Consider the following 8,943-nt stretch of genomic DNA (forward strand, 5'->3'; position numbering starts at 1 on the left):
AGTTTATTTCAGTAATCCACACAGAACCTCTTGCTTCTATCTTTTTTCTTTGCCAAAATTGCTGGAGATAAGTAGGAGCTCTCACTTGGACGAATGATTTCATGAGCCAACATTTGCTTCACTAGCTTCTCCACTTCATCCTTCTGAGTGTGGGGCATTCTATAGGGTCTAACACAGGGTGGAGCACTATCTGGTTTCAATATAATTGAGTGCACACGCCCTCTTTTTGTTGACAAACCTGAAAGTTCACATAACACCTTTGCATATTGATCCAGCGGTTTTAGTATTGACTCATCTATTTCTTCTGGATGTGAGCCCTTGGATACTTACTTTATCTACAAGATGTAACCTCTCACCCCCTTAGATATCAATTTGTTGAACTTCTGAGCTTCCATGAGGGTACAATGTTCAGAAGTAGCACAATCAAGGAAACACATCTGTTTGGATCCTTCTTTGGTTATAGATAGGGTTCTTCTTTTCAAGTTAATCAATATAGGACTGTGCAAATATATCCAATCATAGCCTAAAATAATATCATAGCTTTGCAACTCCAATAACTGGAAGGAATTCATAAACCTTTCATTCTGTATCTGATCGTTGCAATTTGGTACATGACCGCGAGATAACAATTCTCCCCCTCCAGCTACCTTAACCTTTTGCAATAGATTTTTCTTTTGGATCATGCAACTAGCTTTACTAGAAAATGTAGCATCTATATAACTATGACTCCTCCCAGTGTCTACTAGTGCAACTCTTTTTCCATTAACTGTCAAGCGAAGGCAAAATGCTAAAATAGAATGTACCCCTTGCACAACTTGTTTGGACATCTGCATGCGATGCGGTGACTGCAGCTGCTGACCTTCAGGTTCTCCAATTTGATGTTCTTCTGCTACATTGTGAAACTCTTCAGGTTTCATTGTCATTGTGTGGGTGAAGTTTTGATAAAACCTACACTTTTGCTTGTGCCTTGGAGTCTAGGGAGCACTGCACTTCCAGCATGTGCATGGCTCCTTAGCCCTAACAACTACATTGGGAAGTTTATTTGGTTTTTGAACCAACTCCACCTTCTGTGCAGCTGACACAAGACTAGTTGCCTTCTGTTGTGAACCAATTTGATAAGAGCTTCTACTAGAATTAGATTTGAATGAGGTCCCTTGCTTCTTATACAAGATTGCATTCTCTAAATCCCTAGCAATACCATATGCATGTTCAAGAGTCCTTGGTTTGTGTGGCCTTAAGTAGTGCTTAATGTGTTCCTTGAGATCTCTGACAAAGCACCTAATGTAGTAATCTTCTTGGAGAACCGGGTGTTGCCTCTACATGTCTACCATCAGCTCTTCGAATTTATCGATGTAAAGAGTTACACTAATCTCTTGAGCCAATGAATGAAACACTTCCACCACATCATACATGCCATGCTCAGTAAGCCGATTGCACACCATTGTACAAAATTGTGCCACCTTACTTGCCTAGTTGAAAGCCTCAACCAAGACCACCAGTGCTCAGCTCTACCATTGCAATGCAAAGTGGTCATAGCAACCCACATATTTGGAGGAACAACTGCCAATTCAAAATACTTTTCACACTGTCAAGTCCATCAAATTGGGTTTTAGCCTTGAAAGGTAGGAAAATCTAGTTTTGGCCTGGAGATGGATAGGCTAAATGCATTGTCCAATGACTTATGTCTCTACTTTTTTAGATTATGCATTTGACCTATCTTATGTGCATCAAAATTTCTAGCATGTGGTGACACACAAGTGTGTGAGTTACCGAATTTGTGCTGGTTATGGAAATGCATCTGCATTGACCTCTCATGAGTAGGTTCAATTTCAAGAACATATGTATTGTGTCTATTTGGGATCTCTGTGAATACTACACTAAAAGGAGATGCATGTGTAGGAGAAACCAGATCATACGTGTTAGAAATACCTTGTTCAGTAACTAGCCTAACTCCATCTTTCAGCACAGCCTTACCACTATCTCTCGTTGTTGTCTTGGGCTCCTTGACACCAGTGGTATTGGCACTCTTGGAAACCCTAGCGATCTCCATAATCGATGCTTGAATGGAACCGAGTTGATCCTGCATATGTGTGAGATGCATCTCAACATTCCCCATCCTAGACTTCAAATCCAGCACTTCATCTTGCAAAGTCTCTGCAAACCCCATGCTAGATCCTTCCAAATCCTTCGGGCTCACCACATCGGTCACGGATGTCGCTGCTACCATCGAGGTTGCCATCCCACCGTTATCGCAGTCTTTGTGTTGCATGTCATCCCACCAGTCGAAGCAGATCAACTCGATTGAACACCTCCCAAACTCAGACTGCTCCAAGAGTCTACCAATGCCCGAATTGGAGATCGGCAGAGGGATTTTACAATTGGACAACTTGAGTAACCCAAGCCTGAATTCAATTCACCGCCATCACCACAGCGAGCTCCAAATCTACTCGGGTTCTAGGAATTTACGCCTGGACATACACCGAACAACACTCACTAGGTTGATTCCACCACTAATTTGGCCGAGAATAACAAAGCTCTGATACTAATTTATCACAACCTAGCTAATTTGCATGAAGCAGATCAAAATCGAGAAGAACCAGGAAGAGATTTGGGGAAGAAAAGAGGAATGTATTGCCTGTTCTTGCCCAGTTCGGGACTGGTTTCATATTACATTGTGGCGTACCCCTTTTTCCCATACTGATCCGGTTATAACGTGCCTGGTCAGGAGACATAATCAAGTCATTAATGCGCTAATTAAACAAGTTTAACCAAAGCTGAACTAAATTAACGTAAATGGTAAAGAGGTTTTAAAAGTGCCTAATCCAATACGGATTTGAAGCTAGTTAGCAACAGCGTAGCAAAAACTGATATTGAACAAGCAAACCGGTATTGAACACCCTCAGCCGTCGAACCAGCTTAAGTCAAGACACCCAGTGATGGCCACCACTCGCTCGCCAATCCCGTCATCTTTGTAGATCTGGGATGGGCAATTCAACTCTGTCTTACAGATCTTGCCTTCTTCGCAAATCCCACCGCGACGGCCCCATATCCTCAGCGCGGTGAACACCTTCTCCTCCGGACATGGTGGCCTCCTTTTCCCCCGGCGGGGTGACCTCGACACTGACCTTATCTCCCAGTGCCACCTCCTCTCATCCACCAAAACTCGGGGAAGGAACCGTCGGCGCACTCCTGACGAATTGTTTATGAACCGAGTTTGGAGGTCGATTTTTCAGCTCTGACACAAAAAAGAAACATATTCCAGTGGATCCCATTTGCATTCCAAAACACATCACACTAACATCTACTTACTTTCACATGAATGCCAGCCGTCCAAGAGCTAAACTTAAAGAAAAAAAAGGAACACATATGAAAGCTATTAGCATTATACAACATATTAACAATTAGATTTTGGAACATGTTTGAAAAAAGGAACCTATCTGTATTTCCTACTGAGAACAGTGATGGTGCATGGCATATTCCATAAGACATTAAGATGTTGGCACAGTGGAAACTTGTTTAGTTCATAGACTTCCTCAACATCTCTAAAATTCTTCTAAACATTATACAAGGAAGAAAAACAGTGTCACTATTTATGCATTTAAATATAGATAATCTATACACACAAACATGCAACAACTAATAGTCTCTAAGATCTGAGTAACACCCACAGTCTAACCTTTTGCTTTATGACCCACTTCTAAATCTCAAAATACACACCATCTAGCTCCTTCAAATTAAAAAATCATGGCATAGGCTGGATGTTTACTCCTGGATTGCAACAAAGGACGTATTTTTTAGATAAATCCACAAATTATGATGGCCACTTAAACGAGCGAGTATGCATGCAAGGTGTCCTACAATGAAGGCAAGATGATCTAGATTGACAGAAATTTTGGTAGACCTAGTTGCAATTTGCATCGCTTGGCTAGCAACTCTATTGGTTAGCCTGAACCACTAAATAACAAACAAGTTAAATATGGTGCTAAAATGTTAATGCATTCAATGCAATACTAAAATTTTCTTTAGGCCATACTTCCTCACGGCATGCACAATCTAGAGCAACGTAGTATTCAGTCCACTGTTAAGGTAAAAAGGATGTTAGTCCAAAAAAAATCTGTATAGATATTGGAAAAGGTTTTCTAATTAGACTAGCTAATTGGTTGCCTGATGCATACCTTTATTTCCTTCAAAATTGTTTCACAATATTTGACATATTCTCGATCAATTTCATTGGTGTGATAACTCAACTGATAGCCATCCCAATCCATATACTTATAACCACCCTGCACCAAGAAGGAAAGCAACATATTACATCTCAATGAAGAATATCTCCTGGATGGTCTAAAAGAATGGAGGATGGCAAGCACTGAAGATTCGACATAAATATACTAGTAAACTTGAAATATCACTCATTTACATGTAATGGTTTTACTTTACTTCAAATGCAAAGATGTACTAAGTTCAACGAAAGAGGATGCAAATTTATCAGGAAGCAAATAATTTATCTTGGGGCACTAATTTCAAAGAAAGTAGATGTCTAGAAAGTGCAATAGAGAAAAAAAAACAATTCTAGTTGTGAATTAGTCAAACCAGCCTCTCCTTGTGCCCTTTCTCTCTTTGTGCAAAAGATGGTGTAAATGTGAGTTTTAGACTTGAAAGCATTTTTACTAAGAATGTTATGAGAAACTTGTATAAGAAACAAATTAAACTTAATTTAAAACTCTTCCATGTGCTAAATTGGTGTAGAATAAAGTTATCTAGATTTTAAACTATCCCCAAACAAAGAGTCTCATTTACCAAAAAAATGTATACAAAATTGTGACTACATTGGTTATCAAGTTAGAATTTTGGAGGACACGATGTGATGGTGACAACCATTGTCCATGTGATAATGCTAGCACAATGGAGGAAAAAGTTAGAATTTTGGAGGACACAATGTGATGGTGACAACCATTGTCCATGTGATAATGCTAGCACAATGGAAGAAAGTTAAGTAGTTCCATCATTTCTCTCAATAAATAATATGATGTTGAGGTTTGAGGATGCATTTCACCTAGATCAGTGCTCAGGAATCATGAAACATAAACCGAGGAGAATGTGGGTATTAGAGTGTGAATCAAACTTAGATGCATTACTTAATAACACAATACTGACTAGATGAATATGAACATCATTTAGTGGGACGAGCCGTTGATAGTCATCCAAGGCAGCAAGTTGATAGTGCTCAGGATGGGAAAACAAACCGAATGTGCCATCTCCCTCGTAGCACTCGAAGTATTTGTTCTTCTTAAGACGCGTCAACTGGTACATCTTTCTCAGCTCAGCATCATCTAGATTGCCAATAGGCTCTCCATGCAACAACTATAGTAAAAGAGAGCATAGCAAGGATTGTGAGAACCAACATGCACATGATAGGACAGCGATAAAGTAATATGTTGACCATGTACTATGAATCAACTAGTAGAAAGATAGGATAGGAGCATCGATGAATCGATGGTACTATGTACCTCAAAAGCTTTGATGTGATACAATGTATGGCGCTCATACAGCTCGATTCGCTACTCGACATCTAGTCGAAGCAAATCATCAATGTAAGGAGTCACCAAAGGCATCACATCCAGGAATCCCATGTACTCTTCGTTGTTGATGTCTTCACCCATGTCAAATTCCCCATGTTCTTTTTCCTCTTCAATGCCATCCTCATCCTCAGCAGCATTGCCGAAAAACAACTTCGAAGGCCAGAGCAGGGGTACCATCAATCTCGTCATCGAGACTGATCTCTCTCTGATTCCGCACAGCTTCGTAGTCTTCCTAGTCCTTCTAGTTATCAAATTCTACCCGATCACCTCACAAACAAGCAAGGAAAGATGGACCCACGAGAGCATCAACAATCTCATCGGAAGGATATTGGATCCGACAGCCACATGAAGTGCCTCCGTGTGCCTCAGAAAGGTCAACCCTTCTCCATCATGTCATCCTGCTCTGGGCAGAGGGCTCACTTCTTTGCTCTGACGTCGTGGAGAGAGAACCTCCGGTGGTGAATCTAAATACGAATCTCGCGTTATATCGCTGGCTGAAACAGTCCCTCCTTGTCTAATCAAGGATCATTGGCAGACCACCACCTCCATGAGCAAATATGAGTAGATGACGGTGTCCAGGTATCCAACCCGAACTCAAATTAGGAGTACGGAACGACCCTATCCCATAAAGGTCCTCACAACCGTGATGTCTAGCAGCTTAGTGGGCCAAAGCTGCATGGGCCAGAAAATAAAAAACAAGAAGCCTGGAATCTACTAATTTATTGTGCATATAATATTTTCTTATGCAATAAAAATAGTATTATATTGTATTACGTACAACTATGATAATGATTTCTTGTCAACAACACTTATGTGTGTATGAGTAAATTGCTAGAATCACTTTTACATTTTATAATTAAAGAATTATTGTAGACACGTTGATTTATTCTTACTATTAACCACGCGCGTGTGCCACACACGTGCAAAACAAAAGTGTGCTTGTTGTACCATGGAATCCATGTGGTTGTTAGAATAAGCAATAAATTTCTCACACCATGTAATATTGAGCATTGGAAATCCACTTTAAGCGATGAAAATTCACGTCAAATGATACATTGCACGTACTGATTCTAATATATCATGCTTTAGCAATCATTACCCTTTTCACGATGGTTACGAAATCGATAACATGTCAACATTTTCATAGTGAAGCACAATTGCTCTCAGTCTAAAGCTTGTAATCAGAACATGATACTTTTCTAAGGATTTTTATACTATTGATGTCATCAACCACACCAACAGGCACATGTTGTCAGTGGCAAACCCACGATTTGAACAAAGGGGTACTGATTTCTAAGTGCTAAAATTTTCACTAGTTTTCAATTTAAAGATGTGCTATCATGCATGGTTCTTGAATTCCATAAGAAAACTTTGTACATATTACAATATGCATAATCAATTTGATCTTAACATATAAGTATTTGAGAATGTATTACTTCATACCATCAATGGCATGTGCTTCATAATTACATGTGTCTTTATGCCGTGGCCGTCATAGACACAGCAGGATCCTTCCTCCCCAATGGTGGCCATCCCAGTAATTGTACCAAAGAGAAGATTCCCTTGCATTAAATCAGATATAGCTGCCTCATTTGGAACAAGATATACATGAATGTGATCTTCCACATGCCCTGTGTCAATGCAATTGCACTTGTGGCTCCTAGTTGCAGTAGTTACTACTTTCCTGCATATACACAACTTAATATCCTTGTTGGCATCTGATGAAGAATTAGCGTCATACACCATCTCTTTGTTGTGTCTATCAACATGATTGATAGATATAGAATCCTTACTCGCATTTGTCAACACATTTGTAATAACCCAGGAGTTCTAAAACTAGAAGGTGCCAGCTTCTCATGACAAGCATCTATGCGCTCATGGTTGCCATCAGCTACACTAACAATAGCAAACAGATCATGCCCTGATACAAGGGGCAATAGCTCAGATGTCTCATACACAAACCTCTCCTTAGCTTTGAAGCAATCAGGAAGGGCATCCATGGACTCAACATTGGGGCTGTAGTATGCAGCGTGGATTGTTGTGTACAATTCACTTTCAAGCCTATCAAAATAACCTGAGCCAGTCGCAACCTTAACAACATCATTAATGGTAAGCCTATAAAATACTATTTTAGCCACTCAACAGCAATGCTTTGTCTAGCTACTATAATGCCTAAGCCTGAACTACTTGGACAAACATACTGAGACAGCCTAGGATGCTTGTATTTAGAGTATCAGATTATATTCAACAAACAACATCGCCAAATATCTCTTTATCTCCGCATACTACAACCTGATCAATTGCTCAAGCCTCAAGTGTTCAGTGCTCACCAAAGTCCATACTTAGAGAATCCAGATGCCCAGCAACAAGGAGCTATCGCCAGCCTCAATGGTGGTCGCCTACTCACTACAGCTGAGCGCCTGAGTCGCTCGAGCAACGAGCAAAGCGGGAGCTGGGGTCGATGGGGACTTGGGGAGGTCTAACCTGGTGCAAGGCCACATTGCCATCCTGCCACCTAAGTCCCTGGAGGCGATGCGCGACAAGGGCCTCCTGGTGAGCTGGTGCCCGTAGGAGGCGGTGTTGCTGCATGGGGCGATGGGGCTCTTCTTGATGCACAACGGGTGGAACTCAAGGCTTGATAAGGTTCCCATGCTGTCGTGGCCGTTCTTTGCCGAGCAACTGACGAGTTCTCTGTAAAAGTGCTTGGAATGGGGCGTGGCGATGGAGATCGGTGACGACGTGTGATGCGAGGTTATGGAGGGGATGATAAGGGAGGTGATGACCGTGGAGTAGGAGAGAGAAATTTTCGTGGTTTCTTTGGAAATTGAATTACTTTCTTAGAAAACTAGTCTTTTGGGTGCTAGAACTCAGGCTTGATGTCAAATTAGTATGCCTTGGTGCTAGAACTCTAGGATAGTTGTTGTTCGTAGGAAGATGATATGGTTTTATATGTGTGAATATGTCTGCGGTCAGAATCCTCGGTGTAGATCTCGTGCCAACACGCTAGAAAGGTTTGCATGTCTCTAGAAAGAATAACACCTGAGCTCCTTTTACAAAATTTGATCAGTTCGGTGTGACACATTATCAATTATTTCTATAACATACAAAGAGAGAGGAGGGGGGCAATATAGTATCCATAGCCTCTTTCTCCCTTTTGTTTAGAATTGAATAAAGAAATTAAGAAAGATGTTTTCTTCCCTCACTTATCATGAAGTCATGCAGTAGGAAAGAAGTGAGATAACTTCAACAAATCCATAGTAGACTTTCTTGATAACTTGAGAGAAGAAACAAATAAATAGTCATAACTTACAAAAGAAAAGCGGATATAAACCAAATGAAAATTTACATCAGAGGCCTATGATGA

General features: G+C 40.6%; 1 pseudogene; it reads right to left on the reverse strand.

Annotated features, from left to right (window-relative positions):
- Window positions 1-7,016: 7,016 nt before the first annotated feature.
- On the reverse strand, window positions 7,017-8,230 carry LOC133889388 (uncharacterized; annotated as a pseudogene).
- Between the last annotated feature and the right edge of the window lie 713 nt (window positions 8,231-8,943).

The sequence above is a fragment of the Phragmites australis genome, chromosome 13 (assembly GCF_958298935.1).
Source record: "Phragmites australis chromosome 13, lpPhrAust1.1, whole genome shotgun sequence".
Classification (NCBI taxonomy): domain Eukaryota; kingdom Viridiplantae; phylum Streptophyta; class Magnoliopsida; order Poales; family Poaceae; genus Phragmites; species Phragmites australis.